The sequence below is a fragment of the Leopardus geoffroyi genome, chromosome D4, assembly GCF_018350155.1.
Source record: "Leopardus geoffroyi isolate Oge1 chromosome D4, O.geoffroyi_Oge1_pat1.0, whole genome shotgun sequence".
Classification (NCBI taxonomy): Eukaryota; Metazoa; Chordata; class Mammalia; order Carnivora; family Felidae; genus Leopardus; species Leopardus geoffroyi.
Window position 1 is genome coordinate 48,549,803 of NC_059342.1, and position 23,035 is coordinate 48,572,837.

Genomic DNA, 23,035 nt, shown 5'->3' on the forward strand with positions numbered 1-23,035 from the left:
TCAGAAAAGTCTGGTAAGTTCTAAGAACTGTGGTGGAGCCACTATAGGTAAATCTCCATTAGAAGGCAAGAAGGTGAAATGCACCAGAAGTTACTCTTGAGTTAGGCCAAGCCCAGACCCTATTAGACTTTAGAGGCCATGTTTTATAAGTTGATTTTATTTTTTTTTAATTTTATTTATTTATTCTGAGCGAGGGTGAGCATGAGCATGGGTGGGAAAGGAGCAGAGAGAGGGCGTGGGGTGAGGGGGATTGGGGGGTGGTGTGGGCAAGAATCCCAAGCAGGCTCCAGACTGCTAGTGCATAGCCTGGCATGAGGCTGGAACTCAGGAACCATGAGATCACAACCTGAGCCAAAATCAACTGAGCCTAATTAACCAACTGAGCCACCCAGGCTCCCCTTGAATTCTTCTTAATGCTAAAGAAATCCAGCACCCGTGGAGACATTAGGACCCGTTAAACATGATGAACAGTAGGTCAAGCATAAAGGGATAATGGTTCCTAATCTCTCAGCTTTGATGTAGAGATTGCAAATATTCTGAGACTTCTTGATGAATGGTAGATTATTTGAGTCAAAATCATACGAGGTCAGACTAAAAGTACAAACAGGTCTCTTTCAGAGACTTTTTAACCCACCATTAGAGTTAACCCTTATCAGCATAAACATGAGTTTGAGTTTGATGTATAAAAGTCCAGTTTTGGAGCAATATATACAAACTGGGGGGAAATGCTTTGGAAATATCCGTGTGCAGTGTCCTACGTTGTAAATTTCTCTATTTCCTTGTAGCGTCAATAAAGCAGTCCAGCTTGTAAAACAACCCTTGGCTTTTCAGTGTATCTTGCTGTTGCTGATGTGGAAGAGTATAATGGTCACAAGTATAAAAGGCTCTTTTACATTAAATTACACAGAATAAATTTCCCTGCTCAGAAGATGATAGCAGCTGATTTCTTCAATTTACTCACAGAAGATTCTAACACTAAATCTGAAGCTACCACAGAGTGATCTAACTTTGAAGATTACAGTGATGATAATGGGGCTTCTAGTGAACTAAATTAATGTTTATGGGCTTTTCTTTTCTGCTTTCATTGTTGTTGCTGCGGCTACTCCTGCTGATGCTTGGTTTTGGTGTGTGTGGCTTTCTCAGTAGTGTTGGCTTTAGGAACAGAGATAGAATGCTCGTGCAAATCAATCAGATTCCACAAAGGCTTACATTTCTGTAGGATTGACAGTGATGTTTAATAGACTATTCCTTTTCCTCCGCAAGTTTTAGTTTTGCTACCAAGTTTTAACTTCTTTTTAAAACTTCCTTGAATACGAAATGATACTAATCATGGGTGCTTAGATTCTCTTTAAGAACACTCTGTATTTCCTTAATTGATACATGTATTTTATATAACGTTTGTATGATTCGCACTGTTTATTATATTTCTGTTGAATTGAATCCTCTATTTTTAGGTTTACTCTCTTTTATTATTTTTTTTTGATTAAATTTTGTTTTAAGTCTATTTGAGAGAGAGAGAGCACACAAATGGGGGAGGAACACAGAGAGAGATTGAGAGAGAGAGAGAGAGAGAGAGAGAGAGAGAGATTCTCAAACAGGCTCCACAATGTCAGTGCAGAGCTCAACACGGGGTTCAATCCCACGAACCATGAGTTTGAGACCTGAACAGAAATCAAGAGTCAGATGCTTAACCAACTGAGCCACCCAGGCACCCCTCTTTTACTGTTTCTTAAAAAGCAAACTCATTATGATTTCTGCAAAACTTCAAGTATATCAGATTCTCATATCTATCATATTTTATGTTATTTTTAGAGATACTACTCGGAATTGTTTTGTTTTCTTTTTCAAAATTTGAATTCTCAGTAAGAAGCTCTTTTTAATGGCTCTTTAGTTTTCCACCAAATGTGTATAGCTTATTTAAACTATTACCAGTTGATTGAAAATTTTCACTTCCAGTATTCAGCTACCTTCCTTCAGTAGAGCGATAAGAAGAATTATAGAGTGACTGGCCTTAGAATATCAAGTCACCATGCATTACAGCAAATAGGAGAATGGGCTTCCTCCTGTTCAGCAGGAATGAATGAGTGAAACTCAGTTTCCTATAGATCATGTTGTGCTTTTCCCTGAGAAGCTTGAATCTGAATTTTCATAAGGACCTGGAAAGCTAACTTACTGAGAAGAATCCTTAGAAAATTCTCCTTGCAGCTAAAATTGACATGTACATTGTTGGATGTCAGAGGCCTCCCTGTTTATCCTTGCCAAAGAATGCTTCTTTATTTATACCATAAATAGGTAAAGTGGCAGGGGGCCTTGTCCCTCATTGGGAATACTATCTCACTGCCCACAGCAAGTTTCTTCCTGGGATGGTGATAATACAGTGAATAATGGCTCTTCCTGTATTTGGTGTTCAGGTTTCCTTTATAAAGCCCTTCCCTTAATTTGCAGGGCATGACATTTTCGTATTCACTTTCCTACAACCTTGGTACATGAATTTTTACAAGCATTTCTGATTGTTTCTCTGAACGACCACAACAACAAAAGAGATGACTAACAAATATTTACAGCATTTTATTATAATTGAAATGCCAGGAAATTTGCTAAGCATTCATGCATGTTCTTTTATTTAATTAATTATTATCTCTTTTTTTTTCTTTTCAGAATTATTTTTGATTTTTAAAAATTTTAATTCCAGTGTAGTGAAAATACAGTGTTACATTAGATTTCAGGTATATAATATAGTGATTCAATAGTTCCTTACATTACTCACTGCTCATCAAGATTAAGTGTTCTCTTAATCCTTTTCACCTATTTCACCCATCCCCCACCCATTAATTAATTAATTTGATGGAAGCTTAATAAGCCCATGTTACAGTTGAGAAGACTGAGAATTTAAGAACGTAAGTAACTTGCCTGGGGTCACATAGGTAATTAATATAGAGCTCATTTCTGAGTTCAGCTCAGAAAGGAAGAAAACACACTTCTTTTCTGAAACTGGAGGAAAGGGAGTGCTAGAGATCATTCTGATGGAGTCAGAAGCAGGTGTTCTGGGGTTAAGGAAGTAAGGCAGAGGGAAAATGGGAAGCTCTGTGCAAAGATGAGAGCTTTAAGATGTTTAACTTGAAAAGTCTGTTTTGTCCATTTCAGGTCCACTTCAAGTCAAGTTTGTCACATTCAAATAGACTTGAAAAGTCAATTTCAAGTCCATTTTGGACTTGAAAGCCCATAGCTGAAGAAGAGATAAAGTGAGGCTTATTTTCATATAACAGCAACTAGGGCTTTGTAGGAGTTGTTCAATTTGTCTTAATTTCAGAGTGAAGGCTTAAGATGAAAAGCAAAGCTATCCCCACTTACCAATTTTCTCTTAGATTTAAGGGAATTGGTAAGATATTACTATGGAGAATTATGAACCGTAATACAAGCTAAGGTGGTTGCCATACAATGCAAAATGGGAGGACTTCGGGCCTGTTGGTGCAAAAATAGTGAATTGGCAACAAGGAGGTAAGTGAATATTCAGATGATGTCTGGGCTCTAAGATAAACAGAGGATGAAAGAATTTAAAGATTGCCTAAAAGACAGAAACTGTGAATGAGAGCCAAGATTCGGTTATGTCAAGGGCAGGCGAAAATTCCTGAGTAAAGGCTGAAGGTGTCCCTGTTCTTAACAACCAGATGGGAAGAGTCAGTATTCTGATTAGAAGTAGAAGACAGACTCAGGGGATGGAATGCAACGTTCGCTGAAAGATATTGAGAAGACAGAAAATATCTTGATGCTTAATTTTTAAATATACATTTTTCTATTTTGAATGTTTTTATTTTTTGAGAGAGAGCCCAGGTGCATAAGCTGAGGAGGAGCAGAGACAAAGGATTCATTGTGGGCTCTGCACTGACAACAGGGAGCCCTATGTGGGGCTCAAACTCCAGAACCGCCAGACTCTATACGAGCTGAAGTTTGACACTCAACGGACGGAGCCACCCAGGCGCCCTGAGGCTTAATTTAGAAAGGACAATTGTGAGCATAATTCACAGGGTCTTTATATCTGCAAGTTCCTACATAACTTTCCGATGTTTCATTAATGCAGTTTTCTGAAGTTACTATTAAACTCAGTTCTCTAATACATAAAATCTTCTAAGTAAACTTTAAAAATCGTGATAGGCAACTTCTTTTTTGACTTTGGACTAAAATACAACCTTCTTGGCTGTGCTATTTTAACAAGGAACTAGAGGCTATAATCAACCAAATCAATCTTGGCAGTTTACATTTAAAATTTTGTTATTTATTGAAATACAATGTGTCTATCTCCATGCTAACATCACATAGACTATATATTTTTCACACCTAGAAAAGTATTTTTCTTCTATGTCTCAAGAAGTCACAATAGGAATTGAGATCAACTGTATGTTGAGTGCATTAATTTTGCCTACTTTTGGTTTGATACTTGAGTTGACTATAAACTATAAAGAATTGATGTGTCTGGGCAACAGAAAGTTATCTGAAATGATATTTTTGGAGGACCATATGTATCTTTCTTGAATGGGTTTATTGCATTCTGTGATAGCATTCTTCCTTGAGGTTCATTTTAAACAAAAGAGGAGAACCTATAGTAACATCCAATAAAACAAACAAAAAGCAATATTGTAAAAAAAAAAAAAAAAAAATTCCGGTTCAAAAGGTAGCAGTGATTGTGCCCCGACCGTTAACAGACTAATACAAGGAGTGATGACCTTGTGGAGTTTGTTGGTGATGAGGTCATAAAATGTGACAAAAAGAGATTGCAGTTTTTATTGTTCCATTGATTTCACCTTTTCCCTTTCGATATGAAGTTGGCTAAAAGACTTTATTTTGTTACTCACTGAGTCTGGGGAGTGTGCAGAGAGAATGATGTTGGTTTCTAATAGGTGCTAACTATGTTGAGAGGAGGTCAAGCAAGTTTACATCAAGAAAGAACTAAGCTGAAACTTGCATCTTTCCATAAATCCAGGGTCTATGATGAAAATTATAATAGTCTCATTAGATAATATGCACACATCAAGAGCAGATGGGCTTTCAGAAAACAAAGAACTTATTTTCAGGAAATCTTTCTGATTATATAAAGAGACTATATAAAGAAAGGCAAATATAGAACATTATTAGTGTCATAGAAGTGATATTTTGTGATTTTTTTTTTTACATATTCCCATTTTGTTACATCTGTTCAGGTTTTCTGATCTTAATCTGTGCTTAGCTCGTGACACAGATTTAGTATAATACATACTAAGACAGAAAGGTAAGTAGGGACAGTTTCTGCCTTAATTTTTTACTTCTACAAACTTTCTACCAAATGACCAATATTTTAATATAATATGACATTTGGACTTTAAGAGCCCACTGTTCAGGAGAAAGAACAAATTCCCATTTTTTTTCTTTTTTTTTTTTTTTTTTAACTTTTATTTATTTTTGAGTGACAGAGACAGAGCGCAAGTGGGGGAGGAGCAGAGAGAGAGGGAGACACAGAACCCAAAGCAGGTTACAGGCTCCGAGCTGTCAGCACAGAGCCTGATGTGGGGCTTGAACCCACGAACTGAACTGCAAGATCATGACCTGGGCTGAAGTTGGACACCTAACTGACTGAGCCACTCAGGCGCCACACCCCCCTCCGCCTTTTTCTTATTTTTAACTTACAATGAACCAGTAGGGCTGATTTGAGTAAAATTTTAGAAATGGAATTAAAATGCACTGGCTGTGTAGAAGACTCTTTATACTCTCCTGGGGTAGAACCAGTGAGGAAATATTACAACTGTTTAATCTTGAGAAAGTCATTTAATTTTTCTGACTGTTTACTCATGTGTAAAATGAGAGGAATAGACTGGCTTTCCAGATCAAACATACCGTGTTTCTGTGATATGTGATACACCGGTGAGATAAATTCTTTCTTCAAAAATACCAAAACCAATCTAAATAGATGAGTTAAGTCAACTACAAAGGAACATATAATCCACCAGTGTTCAGCTGCTGCCCAAAAAGTAAAATGGCATGGTCAGTAAAGGTTTGAGGACATTGCCTCAAAAGCAAAGAGGCACAGAGAAAATAAATCACATTATTTGGAAAAGAGAAATGAGACTCATCAGGTTTAGTGTATTCAAGATTACTAGAGTTTTAAGACTGAAGTTCAAACTTCTGGTACCTGATTTATAAAATAAATGCTTTTCTCATTATTCCTTGTGATCTGTCCTTTCTCAGAAGTTCATACTGAGAACTGCTTGAATGATAAGAATGGATGGTTTTGTTAGAAACTTCATAGTAAATTGATTGACCTTCTCAAGGTGTTGTCTAGACATGGTCTATATGGCCTTAGTACTAACATGCATGAAAAATTTTCCTTAAAAACTAAAACGAGAGGGGCACCTGGGTGGCTCAGTTGATTAAGTGTCTGATTCTTGATTTTGGCTCAGGTCATGATCACATGATTTGTGAAACTGAGCTCTGCATTGGGCTCTGCACTGACAGCACAGAGCGTACTTGGGATTCTCTCCCTCCCTCCCTCTCTCTCTCTCTCTGTCCCTCCCCCCCAACTCACTTGCTTTCTCTCTCTTAAATACATAAACATTAAAGTAAAAAAATAAAATTATAGAAATGAAAATACTTCATTTGTGAGTGTTCAGGATATCTAAACCAAACTATTCAATTTATAAGTTTACAAAATAAACTTTAACTGAGAGCTTAAACAATATTTTTAAGGTCACATGGCTAGTTAGAAGAAGTATAAAATGGACTATAACCTGTAACCCATAATTCTAACTTGAAGCTAAAAACTCTTTACTTGGAAAGCTTTACCATGGAAAAAATAGCTATGAGCTTTTATTATAGGAAGTTTTAATAGCATTAAAAATTTTTCATGGCTGTATTCATTAAAATTTGATCTGTTTGTCCATTGTATTGGTTGTCTCCAAAACTCAGTATAGAATCTGATATAATCAAACGTGGGACAATTGCCTTAAAGAAGTAATAAAGACAAGAACAAGAACTTGTAATGCAAGGTGCATGCTTCATGGCTTCGAAACAAAATTTTAAAATCATAAAAATCTGTTTGAGATCCCTATGATTTGGTTACAAGCTACCTTCCTCACAGAGTTTATTACCTTTTTCTCCCTCTGTCTGAGGTCTCTACTGAAGCTAAATGTAGGCATCTTCCCCTGCTGTATTCATGCCTTATGTTTTACCAACTATGATCACTAGCCATTTCACTCCTTTGGAGTGCCTTTCTGTTACCATTTCTTGAAGCCTTACTTCTCCTTCAAATATCTTTTCTTGTGCAAGATCAACCATTTCTATGTAGTTTTTACTAGTTACTCCTTCTAGTTATGGTTTCAGTATCCTCTGAGCCCTTAGACAGTCTTCACCATTTATACCACTCTTTTGATTTTTATCGCCCAATGCCATGCTGTTTCTTCCTGAGCTGCAGTTGTTAATGGTCACCCAATATTTCAAGTACTTCTTCATCTAGCTTCAATTGCTCTGAAGTCCCAGTAGTTCTGACTTCCTTTATGGTCAGGTCAGTTAATTTCCTCGAGATAAAATTTTGTCCTAGATAGAAAGGAAATAAACAAGACAATAAATAAATTTAACTTGATACACAGCGGACATGCCCACAGTAACTGCAAGTCACAGAGCTAACATTTGAATTAAGTCCTTCTTTCCATCTAATCCTGTGTCCTTTTTCATAATGCCTCATTGGAAATCCATGCCACACTACTACATGATTCTATACTATTGATTATCAATTCTAATTTTGTGGCACCTTGACTGTTTCTAGTTGGTAAGAAATGATTCATGGAAATCTCAAAAAAAAAAAAAAAAAAAAAAAAAAACTCTTGAATTCTTTTCAGTTTCAAGGTAAAGACTGTCAAACCTCTAGAAAACTACACACTTTGGTGAAATGGAACCAAGAACATGAAAAATGCTTAAAGACATGGGGAGGTACAGATAGAAGAATTGTATACCTTCTCATTTTACATAAATGGAAAAGGAGATCCTTTGAATCCCACACAGTTAGTAGCAATTATTTTTCTGAGAAGCCACCCATTTGCTCTTTCATTGACCATTTAATTTGTCATCATTATGATTAGCATTATTATTAGTAGAATTAGTGATAATAAGATACAGCAGGTGTTATGGCTTGATGATGGATTGGATTACTCTTCATTATACCTGGTGTTTTTTTCCTGGTGTTTTCTTAGTGCTTTATTATGGTTTCTCATTATATTCTAGGCCTTTTCAATATATATGAACCATCCTTTAATTGTAGGTGACACACATAGAATCTGGAACCTAACATTTATTGAAAAAATACATATATATTGAATATATATATGTTGAATATATATATATATATATATATATATATATTTATTTATTTAAGAGAAAATGAGCATAAGCGAGGGAGAGGAGCAGAGGAGGAGAGAGAGAGAGAGGTGGGGGAATATTTTAAGCAGGCTGAGATCATGACGTGAGACGGAATGAAGAGTTGGACACCCAACCTACTGAGTCACCCAGGTGCCCTGTTGAATATATCTTTATTGGCTTTCACAGTAAATGGATATATGGATAATTTGGTTATTGAAAACTCTTATTTTAAAATAAAAAATGAGTGTATAAAGCTAAAATAAATGATATCTATTAGATGGAAGAAAACCTCTATGATAAATAACTTACTTACACTCTTTGTCAAATTAAATACAAAAAAGAATCCCAGAAACAAATCGTTATTGAGGAATTTTGTCAAAATGGAATTTAGATCATGCCACTCTTCTGTTATAATCCCTCCAGTGGCTTCCCAGTTCTCTCAGAGGATAAAAGCATTTACCAGTGCTTCCAGGATAGTGGCTTCCAAGGCACAACCTTTTATGACTTTCTTCCTCTTCCCCCATCTTCCTTAGTCTGCCTTAGTCACATGACCACTATGCAGTTTCTTTTCGAGGCCAGGTATCTTCCGGCATTAAAGCAATTTTCTTTACCTCTGCCAAGGATACTCTTTCCCCAGGTAACCATGGGGCTAGTGTTTTCACTTCCCTCGGCTTCTTTCTGTATTAGGGAGATCTTCCCTAACTACCCTATGTAAAATTGCCACTTCCCTGTCCCATGCAACGCATAGACACACACACACACACACACACACACACACACACACACACACACAGTGCAGTATCATTCTTTATTGCTTCATTAGTTTTCAAAATACTTAATACATAGCACTCATCACCTTCTAAAGAACCATAAAGAATGCATACTTTAAGTTGATGCTGATCAATTGGTTGGTTGGTTTGTTGGCATATCCTCTGGGCCTAAATCAGTGTGTGGAATACAGTAAGTGCATAATAAATGAGTAGCCAAGTCAGTATTAGCTATAGTATATCAAAAATGAATATTTCAATCTCAGTGTTGCTGCCATTTACCAAGGCGTATTTAGGTTTTGAATGGCAAAGAAAATTTTTTCGGAGTATTTTTCTCCATGGAATTGTTTTCACTTACTTCCCTTTCGTGAGTTTTTTTTTTTTTCCATGGAGGCTTAAATACTTTATGTCTTAGAATTTTTTAGATGATGGAAGTATTTGACAATTGAAGTTAGTTTCATAAAATAGAATTTTTATTCTAAGGTGTAATGGTAGTACTGATACATGCAATTCCTAGATCATCCCTCATTTTAGCTGAGACTAAATATATACATTTTTTTAACCAAAAGAACAGAAAATGGGCTGAGTTGTTTTACTTCTTTTCTCAATTGAAATCACACAGTTCAGGGATGAGCAGTGACAGCTGGTGGCTCTGATTTGCCTCACCCTCTGCTTTTGATTTTGATTTGTTTGGCTTTTAATAGCCAATAAGCAAAAATAGTTTTTATTTTTTTTAAATGGTTGCATTTAAAATTATTATACAAGTATCCACACAATATCCTTGCTTTTTTCCTGTTGACCTGCAAAGCCTGAAGTATTTTCTAATTTTGCCCCTTTATTTTTTAATGTTTGTTTATTTATTTTTGAGACAGAGAGCATGAGCAGGGAAGGGGCAGAGAGAGAGGGAGACACAAAATCCAAAGCAGGCCCCAGGCTCCCAGCTGTCAGCACAGAGCCCGACATGAGTCTTGAACACATGAACAGTAAGGTTATGACCTGAGCCTAAGTCAGACGCTTAACCAAATGAACCATCCAAGGGCCCCTACTATCTTGTCATTTAAGAGTTTACCAACCCCTTTTCTAGTTACTTGATATGGAATAAGGATTTAAAACTCACTAATTAGGAAATGAGTAGCTCCCATTCATGAAGAACCCACTATGTGCTTTGCACTGTGATAAACACTTTTTATATTTCAAATCCTTAATATTTGTGCAAGTAAGATAGTTTTGGTCACAGCTTTATATGTGAGATTCATAAAGGTAAATGATAGCCAATATAATATTAGCAGCTTCCCCATCAGATTAACAATCAGCTATTTTGGGATGAAAACCCTTGTCTTCCAAACTTCCCACATTCTTTCTCTCCTCAACCTTGCTGCCAAATAATAGTAAAAGTAGCAGAAGCCAGGCACCTGGGTGGCTTAGTCTTTTGAGCATCTGACTTCAGCTCAGGTCATGATCTCATGGTTCATGAGTTCAAGCCCTGCATCAGACTCTCTGTTGTCAACATGGAACCAGCTTCAGATCCTCTGTCTCTCTCTCTCTCTCTCTCTCTCTCTCTGCCCCTCGCCACCTCCCCCCGCCGCCCCACACTCACGTGTGTTCTCTCTCTCTCTCAAAACTAAACACACATTACATTTTTTTTTTTTAAGTAGCAGGAGCAACAACAATAAGGCTAGCTAAGAGAACAAAAAAATAAGACTTAATGAATAAACTTTCAACTTAGAGTTCAAAACTTCCTGATGGTCAGTCTGCTGCCTTAGTTTTCAGGACCATCTTCTATTTTCTGCTTTTTTTCAGTAATATATAATGCAAGATGGAGTTTGTCAGCTGGTAGCCAGGAAAATAAAGAATTCTTGCCAATATCCAAATGTCCCATCTGGTGGTTGGTCATGACTCTGTGCTTTCCACATGTTACCACCACTGGGGGGTGCATCCTAATCTCTGAACGGTAGGCCGTGAACAGAAACGGGTTACTAAAATAAAATCAGATGTTCCCCAGGTAAAGCCAACAGGAGCTGAGTGTCTCGTCATAAATATTTGGAAATATGTTGATCATATGAATAGTATTTTTTGAAAACTGCACTGAAATCTTTGAATATTTAGGTTTTGGAGACATTCTACCTTGAGAGAATAGTTTGTATGCTTATTTCTTTTATGGATAAAGACCAAATTAAGTAGTTCTCAAGTGTGAATTAACACTGGATGATTTAATAGAAAAATTGTTTATAAACATTTTCGTTAGACCTATGTGAAATCCAAAGTATATGGTAAGTGACATAGTGCGCTTGAAAGAAAACTGAAATAAGAGGCAATGAGAAGTGTCCAATCCATGCTTTTCATATTACCTTTTGTGAGGTGTACAACTAGCTTTTAAAATAAGGTAAACCTGGAGTGCCTGGGTGGCTCAGTCAGTTAAACGTCCAACTTCAGCTCAGGTCATGATCTCACGGTTGGTGGGCCCGAGCGTCATGTCAGGCTCTGTGCTGATAGCTCAGAACCTGGAGCCTGTTTTGGATTCTGTGTCTTCCTATTTCTCTGCCCCTCCCCCTCTTGCACTCTGTTTCTCAAAAATAAATAAACATTAAAAAATTTGTTTTTAAAAATAAGGTTGTCCATGGGGGGGGTGTCATCACCAATTATTTAACATTTCCCATTTGTAAATTAAAAAAAATTAATGTTTTATTTATTTTTGAGAGAGAGAGAGAGAGCGAACGAGCGCTGGGCAAGGGCAGAGAGAGGGAGACAGAATCCAGAAAGCAGACTCCAGGCTCCCAGCTGTCAGCACAGAGCCTGACGCTTGGCTCAAACCCGTGAACCACAAGATCATGACCTGAGCCGAAGTCAAACACCCAACCGACTGAGCCACCCAGATGCCCCTCCGTTTGTAAATTTTAAATAATAATGTTCATTACAAAACTATACATACAGACATATATGCACATACAAAGGTAAACATACATAACTACCTCTAATTACCTTTCTATAAATGTGGATTTTTTTTTTTCCTTTTTAAGTTAAGACAACCATTAAGATAAGTCCATTTCCTAAGGAACTATAGCATATCCTGCTTTTAGTGTATTGTGTTTACAATTCCTGCTGATTTTCCTGATTGAGTTGCTTGCTGTTTAGCATTTTGCTGAGATGAATAGGCAGGCAGTCAGCTCAGAACATAACATTACATATGAGTCACTGTCTAATGATACAGTGTTAGTCTGGTATACAATCTAAAACAAAGGTAAATAAATGGGGAAAAAATGGAAATGACTTGAATCTAGGAAATATTGGTAAGATGGCAGTTCAGAATACTGGGAGGCGATTTCTGTAGTATTTCCACAATTAAATAATGCAGAATTATGAAAATATATTTTCACCCATTTATTTTGCCATTCTATGTTGTATGTATACAATGATTGTAAGGGGGAACCATAAACCTGTATATTCCCAGGGAATAGAATTCTCTTTACCTGGCAGCTTCTATATGTATCATATAGCTGTTGAATTCATTACATAGTAAATACAAATTGAATTAATACTGAATCAATAAACTGAAATGAGTTGAATTTATTTTGAATTAAAGAAATTAAAAGGCAAAAAAATGGTAATGATTTCGAGACTTTCTGGCAGAGATAGTGAAAAATAAATAGAAGGATAAGGAAATATTTCACCAAATCCAGTCAAATTGCTCTTTAACTAAAAGTCAAATTATTAGCTTTAAACTTTATTTAATAGGTACGTCTAAGGCTATTTCATTTTGCCATGGAAGTTGGGTATTTATTTATTTTTAGCATAAAAGGAATTTAAAAATATTTACACACAACTGTAGGAATTATTAGAGCATCAGCATGCATTAGAGTTGAAGCTAACTGCCAAGATAAATTGTTGGACATTTGTAGGACCTAAAATTATCACCTGAATCCAGTGAACAATAATACCTTCTCTTCTTAAAACCTGTGTTCTTAAAGTCCATCTTTGAAACCTGGAAGTAAAATGTTACACACAGAGCCCAAGTCTTCAAGGTATCTCAATAAAGCCTTTTATTCCTATAAAATTCGCTTGAATTGTAATTAATATCAGGATCACTTGTCTCCCTTACCAGTATGCTATGTTTAGGATCTTGAGAAGTAATGCTGAATGCACTAATAAAGTAGTATCTTTGGCCATAAAAGGTTCTGCAAAAGGACAGTTAACCCACTCTATGCCATAAACTGTGCTCTGAAATTTACAGTGTTAGGCCAGACTGAGTAAGTAACCTGAAGGAATCCCTGAAAGTCGCTTGATCCTCTTTTAAGCTTAAAGGAAAGTGATGGTAGTAAATTCTGTATACTGTTGGCCTTAGGCCCATTGCAAGCTACTAGCAAGGGCAGTTTTCATAGCAGACGTTGTAGTTTGAGGAGGAAGAAGACTTTGTTTTCCTGTTGTACATGTTGTTGAAAATTTGTTAAATGCATGGCTTTAACAACCTGCCAAACTGCTTTAACATATTGTAGCAGCCACCAAGGTAGTGATTTTCTTCTGTGCCTCATTGAAAATAAAAGGGGAAGATCTTCTCTAGCTTCCAAACAGAATTAGGGCCCTCAGGTTGGCAGTAACTTGGGAGACCATCTTATGTATTGACATTTACTCTTTTTTTATACAATGAGAAAACGAGATCCAAAAACTTAGAGAAGTTGGCAAGTGTTTTACCATGCGGCCCAAACTAGAATCTGAGTAATTGGACTCCCACTCACCTGTTGTTCTGTCATTCACTGACACCAGGTTGTGATGCATGGGATGTTGGGGAGAAGAGGGAATGATTACCTTCTATGTTCTTAGATCCAGGATTGTTTGTGAAAAGGCAGTTTCTGTTTTGCTGGCATGGAGTGATAAGAGCCATTTACCTGAAAAATATTGTGTCCCTCATTGTTAGCAAATAAAATCTGAATTTTATGATGTCTATTCTGTGGATATATTCTTGGCATACATACATTATTTAGATACTGAGTTCTAAAAAGATAAAAACACAACATTACTTCTCAGTGTTACTATAAATATGATAAAACAGTAATGTAGATAATATAAAAATCGTAAATATGTAACACACCTTAAGGTTTTGGTTGCTCAAAAATCCATCTTCTCAATTAGGTGTTACTTGACATTAACTTTTTTTTTTTTTGACAACTTATAAACTAATAAATAGAAACCTATCCCAGAAGGGTACTTTGGGCCACGAAGAAGTTATTCTGCAGTTCAATATATGATACCACAGTCCACTGAGTGTATAGGCCACTCGGAGATAATGTGGAGCTTAAAGCTTATTAAAGTATATTGCCATTTACTTTGACCCTTGACAAATTCTATTCTTCAAGGTTTTTCCTCTGCCTTCCTTTTCCCCCTCTTGACAGGTAATGATTTCAAAAGATCTATTAGATATTATATGCATAATGAAAGTGCAAAGCTTGCTGTCATGTACAATAGACTGCAGTTTTTATTTGAGGCCTCAAAGTTAAACTGTGTCACAGGTATCTGGAAGGTCAGTGAGGACTGTGCCTTTTTCCTATCTCATTTCTTTGGCAGGTATTGGCAAAGTTACTTGGTTAATACATAATAGTCTTCTCTTCTTTTCTTTCCCCTTTGTCTTGAAGGCCCGTTTATTCTTCCATAAGGAGAAGGTCAGTGACGCTTTCTGTTGTAATGGCTTCCTTCCTATTCATTGTTATGCACTTTGTAAGTTCGCATTAATATATAACAATAAAAGTGGCTCCTTACTTTTTTCTTATAAATAAACATCATATTGTCTATTTGTCTACAGACAAATTCTCAAATATCAACTTTAAAGCATCAGCCATAATTCTACCACTATTTCCATTTGTGTATATTCTTTTCCATACACCTAATACTTGTTTATATAATCACTATCAGAGTATATATACCATATTATATATCTTTTTCCCTTAAAATTTTGCTCTTATGAATAGTAGCCATAGTAGTCTTGTAATGGCTTTCGATAATCTTACCATTTCAATGTACCAGGCTTTATTTATTTATTTATTTATTTATTTACTTGTTTATTTATTATTTTTTTTAAAATGTTTATTTATTTTTGAGACAGAGACAGAGCGCAAGCAGGAGAGGGGCAGAGAGAGAGGGAGACACAGAATCTGAAACAGGATCCAGGCTCTGAGCTGTCAACACAGAGCCCAATGTGGGGCTCAAACCCACGAACTGTGAGATCATGACCTGAGCCGAGGTCGGATGCTTAACCGACTGAGCCACCCAGGCGCCCCAACCAGGCTCTATTTAATGTGTCCTCATAATTTGGACTTTTTTTTTTTTTTTTAGTATCACTGATAATGATGCAACAATTGTTTTCATGCATGCTGTTTGAAATTCTATTAAACTCTTTCCTTAGGGTAAAATCCTACAATCAGAATGACTTAGACAAGGCATGTAACATTGTAAAAAATTTGTTTTAAGTTCTCATAATTCCCAAAAGGTCTGTACAAAGTTAAAATGTCACCTGCTTTGAATGAAAATGCCAACATGACATGGCATGAAAGCCATGGCAAACATTCTGTGTGGTCATTTATGTTTGGTTTGTTATAAAATTTTTGCTCACTCTTCCAGGTGATCTTTGGCAATTCTTTGATAACTTTCAAAAAAGAAGGGTGGCCTATGTTTTGTTCTACTAATTTTATTTCTTTTTGTATAAATTCCTCATAACCTTTCATATACTTATGTTGGAAACTTCATTTAAAAAAATGTTTATTGGGGCGCCTGGGTGGCTCAGTCAGTTAAGCGTCCAACTTCAGCTCAGGTCATGATCTCGTGGTCCATGAGTTCAAGCCCCACGTGGGGCTCTATGCTGACAGCTCAGAGCCTGGAGTCTGCTTTGGATTCTGTGTCTCCCTCTCTCTGTGACCCTCCCCCATTCATGCTCTGCCTCTCTATGTCTCAAAAATAAATAAACATTAAAAAAAAATTTAAAAAATGTTTATTTATTTGGAGAGAAAGTGCTAGCACGGGAGAAGGGCAGAGAGAGAGAGAGAGAGAGAGAGAGAGAGAGAGAGAGAGAAAGAGGGAATTTGAAGCAGGCTCCACATTCAACACAGAGCCTGATGAAGGTGGACTTCATGACCGTGAGATCATAACCTAAGCAGTTATTAAGAGTCAGTCACTTAACCCACTGAGCCACACACCCCAGAAACCTCATTTTTTTCTGATAAATATTTGAACTATTACATGTCTTAATTGTTACCTTTCTATTTTTATTTTTTAATTATTATTATTATTAATTTTTAACGTTTATTTATTTTTGAGACAGAGAGCATGAACAGGGGAGGGTCAGAGAAAGAGGGAGACACAGAATCTGAAACAGGCTCCAGGCTCTGAGCTGTCAGCACAGAGCGCGACGCGGGGCTCAAACCCACGGACCGCGGATCATGACCTGAGCCGAAGTCGGACGCTTAACGGACTGAGCCACCCAGGCGCCCCTCTATTTGTATTTTTTATAAGACCAAAGTTTGACCAAAGTAGTCTCTGTTTTGTTTTGCCCAGTTTTTTGATGATTTCTTCTGTGATTTCAAAGCTGGAAAATTCATAATTGCTTCACATGGATAACAAATATTCCCTGTCTCTTAGGAGCATTTTTATATAGATCTACAAGTGTTTGCTTTTATGTGAAGTTTGTCATGGTGCACGACGTTATGCATATAACCCACCTTGCCTATTTTTCCCTCTCCTCAAGTTTTTATTCAATTTTTCTAAGATGGCTTTCCACTATTTATGTAATGCTTTTGAATTTATGGTTTTGGAATTCTCATGACATCTGAAGAAAAATATGTCCTGGAAATAGATATTTTTGAAATATCTCCATCAGGTAAAATTTCGAGAACCGTGGCTGATAAGTTGGTAATTATTATCATACATTTTTTTTCTTGAATTTTATTACAAGATAAGTTCAGGGAAAAAAATCATGGACATTTTAAGAGCTAATGCATGGTTTGGAGTGAAGAGTAGTAGATAGCTAATCTCATATATTGTGTTTTTATCTAGATCCTTATTTTATTTCTTTGCATTATAGCTTTTACAAGTTAAAACTTGGATGAAATATTCCTTTTGATTTTTTGTGGGGGGGGGGGGAATTTTCTCCTTGCATATCTATTAGTTTTGGCTTTATCCATTTTTATGGGATTTAATTGAGTCATTTAGGTTTATTAATATTATTTAAGCATCATGTTTTTATTAAAATATCTGGTTTCTATAATCATTAGTTTTATTTTGTCTAGTGCAGAATTAGTGATATATATATTTAATTTCTGTTAAATTTATGAATTAGCCTAGCCATCATTTCCCATTTAGTCTTTTATGGTATTTTGGTATTTTGAGGCTTATTGTTAGTTACAAGTTATTGGGATTTTTTTAAATACTGTTTGTGAGTCTTCATCTGTTGTCTTTGCTGATTTTATTCATTAGTAAATTTAAATCATAATCATTATATATACTATTGGTCTGTCATCTTATTTGCTTTTAAATAAAATTGGCAGGAAGCTCTCTTTTCAAATGCTTTTGAATAATGCACCTTTCAAATCTTATAAGATTTTGAATGTGAATATCAAACTAACATAATTTGTGATTAACTTTCTATTCAACAAATTTTTTCATGCCATTATCTCCAATAATAACCTATTGCATCACAATTACATTCCTCCTTTATTATGAATATTTCAGTATTGAATTATTAATGGCTCGATACCTCTTATTCTATTTTCTATTTCTGCTATCTATCACAAGATTAAAAACTAGGATCATAATTTAGACTTTATAACAGCTCTGTTTGGGCCCTCTATTCTGTATATCTCAGTTGCCAGGTTGTAAATCTGGGAATAAGAGACTGGGTTGCTATTCTAATTATTTCAATGTCTCATTCTAAATTTACATATAATTTCTTTTTTTATTTTTTAAATTTTTTTTTCAACGTTTATTTATTTTTGGGACAGAGAGAGACAGAGCATGAATGGGGGAGGGTCAGAGAGAGAGGGAAACACAGAATTGGAAACAGGCTCCAGGCTCTGAGCCATCAGCCCAGAGCCTGACGCTGGGCTCGAACTCACGGACCGCGAGATCGTGACCTGGCTGAAGTCGGACGCTTAACCGACTGCGCCACCCAGGCGCCCCTTTTTCTTTCTTTTTTTTTTTTTTAATTTTTTAAATTTACATATAATTTCTATAGTGAACATAAAAATTCAGAGAGTTCTGAAAAATGTATATCTAAATGTAACTAGCAACCCTAATAAGGATATAGAACATTTCCATTCACTCCGGAAAGCTCCCCCATTCAGTATCCAATTAATTTGCATCCCCAAGAGGTTGATTCCTATCAAGGTGGCTATTTTTGCCTATTGTAGACCTTCATATACATTTATACCGTGTGTATTCCTTTGTATTGGCTTTTTTTTTTCCTGCTCAACATACTGCTGTGAGATTTATCTTTGGTGTGCGTAGCAATAGTTTGTATACATTTGCTCTGTTTCATCCCATTGTTTATACTATCTTCTGTTGAAGGATAATAGGGTTGTTAGAAGTTTGCAGGTATTTTGAATAAAGTTGCTATGAACATTTTTAAACACAATTTTTTGGTGAGCAATTGTTTTCATTATCTTGGGTAACAACCTAGAAGTAAAATTTCTGGATCTGAAGGAAGGTGTACATTTAATTTTTCCTAAGTAGTTGTACCACTTTATAGTTTTTGCTGCAACATAAGGAAATTCCACAATTGTTCCACATCTTTATCAACACTTAAAAGTGTGATATTCTTGATATCTGTTATAGATGCTAGTGAATTTTATTCCTATCTTGATCAAATTCAATACATTTTACCAAAGAAAATAGGCGACAGAGATCTCTGTTGTTGTTACTTACTGACTTGTCTAATTTCCCATTCTTTTTTGTAACATTAACAAAAAAAAAAAAATGTAGTAGGACACTTACAGAAAAGTACAAAAGCGTAATTGTGCCACATAATTATCATAAAGTGAAATCCATGTAAATAATACTATAGAGCTCATTCATTATGTTCTTCCTTAAAAATAACTACTATCCCAACTTAAAACTCTGTTATTTAGTTTTGATGTACTTCTAATTTGAATGTTATAAAAAAAATAGCCTTTTGTGTTTGACCTATTTCATCCAACAAAAGGCTTGAGAGAATTATCAAAGTTATTGTGTGTATCTATAATTCGATAATTTTAATTTACTGAGTTATTCCTCCTTTATCTCTTCTGCTAATGAACATTTATGTTGCTGGTTATTAAGAATATAACTCCCATGAATGGTCTTAGACATATCACTTGGTGTGTGCATTTCTTTTCTTTTTCTAAGTTTATTTATTTTGAGAAGACAAAGACCGTGTGAGTTGAGAAGGGGCATAGAGAAAGGAGACAGAATTCCAAGTAGGCTCTGTGCTGTCAGCACAGAGCCTGATGTGAGGCTGGATCCCATGAAGCCATGAGATCATGACCTGAGCCAAAACCGGGAGACACTTAACCGTGGGACACTTAACCGACTGAGCCACCTAGGTTCCCCAGTATGTGCATTTCTGTTGCATATACCTAAGAATAGAGATTCTGTGTCAGAAAGTCAGCATATATTCCAGTTGATAGATAATAATAGAATTGTACAAAATTGTTTAATCAACCTATACTCTGTTAACAGTGTTTGCAAAATCCAATTGCTCCATAACCTTTTCAACAAGTTATAATTTTTGTCATTTTCATTTTGGCCATATCAGTGAGGGCATTCACATGTCCCGATTATTGAAGAGTTTAGTTCCTTTTTCAAAGTTTTATGAGACATATGTATATATATTTTTTCTGTTTAAATCTACTGCACAATTTTTTCTATTCAGTTTTCAGTATTTTTCTTATTTCATGACTTCTTTTATATTCTGAATATAAGTACTTTGTTATACATATATATGTATATGTGTATATGTGTGTGTGTGTGTGTGTGTGTGTATGTATATATATGTATATATGTATATATACTGCAAATCTTTTCCACTGCATGGCTTACTTTTTCTGTTTATCGGTTGATAAGTTTATCTGTTCTTTCTCTTACAGCCAGGGCTTTACTATCCAATTTAAGAAATCCTTTCCTTATCTAAAGTCATAAAAATAGTCTCTGTATGGCCTTGTAAAAGCTTTGTGGAAAGGGTCTTCATAATTAGATGTAGAGTTTTCTCAGGGATTGATGGATGTGTGGAATCTGAAGCTAAGGATTGGAATCCTTTCTCTACATTGATATTTTATTGACCAAGCACCCACATTTTATTGAAATGTTTGGCCTTTACCCACTTATTATAAAGCAAGTTTCCATATGTATGTGCATCTATTTTGGGTCCACTACTCTGTTATTTTGGTTTTGTAGTTCAATTTTGACTAATACCATAATATCTTAATTACTGTAGCTGTATATTAAGTTTGATATTTTGCAGAGAAAACCCCTTATATTATTCTTAGTGAGCATTAGCGTTTCCTGGCTTACTCCACTGACATGTAAATTTTAGAATCACGTCAATTTCTGCCCTTTCACCTTTTATATTTTATATATATTTATATATTTATAAATATATTAAATATTTTATATTTATAAGTGAAATTAATTTTCATGTAGTATCTACCAATTTGCTTAAATTACTTGTGGATGCTAAAATTTATCAAATATCTGTAGACAGTCTAGTGATCTGAATATAATGAGAATTTTCCTTCTTTTTTTCAATCCTTAGCTATTTTTTCTTTAATCTTGTTTTATTATACTATCTAGAACCTCACATGCAACATTCCACTGGAGTGATATTATCAGATATCTTTTTCTCGAAACTGATCTCAGAGGCAAAATGTTCAGTATTTTACCATTAAGCATGACTGGGATATGTTCTCTTTCTTTACTGTGCAAAAAGTAGGGATTCTGTAGTATTGGTGTTATTTATTCCTTAAATAATATTTGTAAGACTGAAAACCACTGAAGCTGAAGTTTTTCCTGTCAGGAGGGTTTTGATTACGGGTTCAAATTATTTCATAAATATAAATTCTGAGTTTTATTTATTCTTGTATCAGTTTTAGTATATTAGGAGTTTGGAAATTTTATCTACAGTTTTAAATTTAATGCCATAAAATAACTTATGATATATGGTAATCATATTTTCAATGTCCATTGAATCTATAATTTTGTCTCTTTATATTCATAAAATTATTTATTTGGATTCCCTCTTTCTCATTTTTCTTGATCAAGTTTGATAGACTATATTTTATTACTTTTTAAAAACCTTTTGCTTTTGTTGAGCCTTTTTATTAAATACTTTATTAAATTTTTTTTACTTATTTTTCTTATGTGTTTTCTTATGCTTTATGTGGGTTAAATTTGCTGGGTTTCCTTTAATTCTAACTTGGAAACCGAAGTTCTTGTACATTTATTGTTTAATTTCCAAATATTTGGGGACTTCCTTCTTGCTATTTTGTTCTTGGTATCTATCTTAATTCCACTTTTGTCAAAAAACATGAGTTTAAGCCTTTGAAATTTCTTGGCAGTTTTTAAAAGCTCTGCATGCTGAAAGTTGGGAAATGCTCCATGTGCATTTGCAAAGAATATATATGCCGAATTTGTTTAATGCATAGTTTTTTATATTTTGATTAGATCATTATATTTATCTTATTGCTTAGATTTATCCTTCCTGATGGTGTTTTTTCTCTTTGTTCTATTACTGAGAAATTTTGTCAAAATATTTTTTGTTTTGTCCACATTTACTTTAGTTCATTCAACTTTTGCTTTATCATTTTTAGACAATGTTATAAGGGATATACAAATTTAGAATTTTTTATCTTACTGATGAATTGAACTTTTTGTGATTGTCTTTGTCTCTACTAATGCTTTTTGCCATACTCCATTTTTGTTTGAGAGTAATATAACTATATGAGTTTTGTTTTAGAGTATCCATTAAAAATGGTTTTCCATTGTTTTTCTTTCAAATGACTTATATACCTGTTTCATATCCTTTGTAAGCAGCATGTAGTTGGGTTTTATTCAGTTGTATAATTATTGTCCTTTTGCTAGAAAATTTATTCTAATATAATTTAATATAATTACTATGTTTGTTTTAAATTATCATAATATTGCTTTTCATTGCTTCCTTCTGTTCTACCTCTGCTTTTCTTTCTTCCTCTCTTTTTGATTATTATTTATTTATTCCACTTTACCTCTCAGTAAGTTTGGCCATTGTACACTCTTACTATTCCTTTCATTTATCCTAGAAATTGGAACCTGCAAACTTGATTTCTCAAGGCTTTCATAACATTATACATTTTTAAATCTGTTTTTCCCTAAAATGCAGAGGTCCTAGACCTCATTAGCACCATTTAACCTCTTCCACCTATGTGCTATCGCTGACAATTTCAATTCTATGGAATATTTTAAACCTGCAAGAAACATTGCATTTATTTTTTAAATTCATATTTATTTCAATTTAGCAACATTTTTTAACATTTCCATTGCTTCCATTACTTTTTCAGTCTGAGATGCTTTCTGTTCGATCTAAACAACACCCTTTTACTCTCTTCTTTGGTGAACTTCTGTTGGAGTAAACTCTGCTTAATTAATACATTTCCTTCTAATAACCAATGTTTCCAAAACTAATGGGCAGTATAAGTGTTCCTCCATTGAAGGTAGTCAGGTTTTTTCCTATCTGATTTTATTTATTTATTTATTTATTTTTTTTTTTTTAAAATTTTTTTTTTTTTTAACGTTTATTTATTTTTGGGACAGAGAGAGACAGAGCATGAACGGGGGAGGGGCAGAGAGAGAGGGAGGCACAGAATCGGAAACAGGCTCCAGGCTCTGAGCCATCAGCCCAGAGC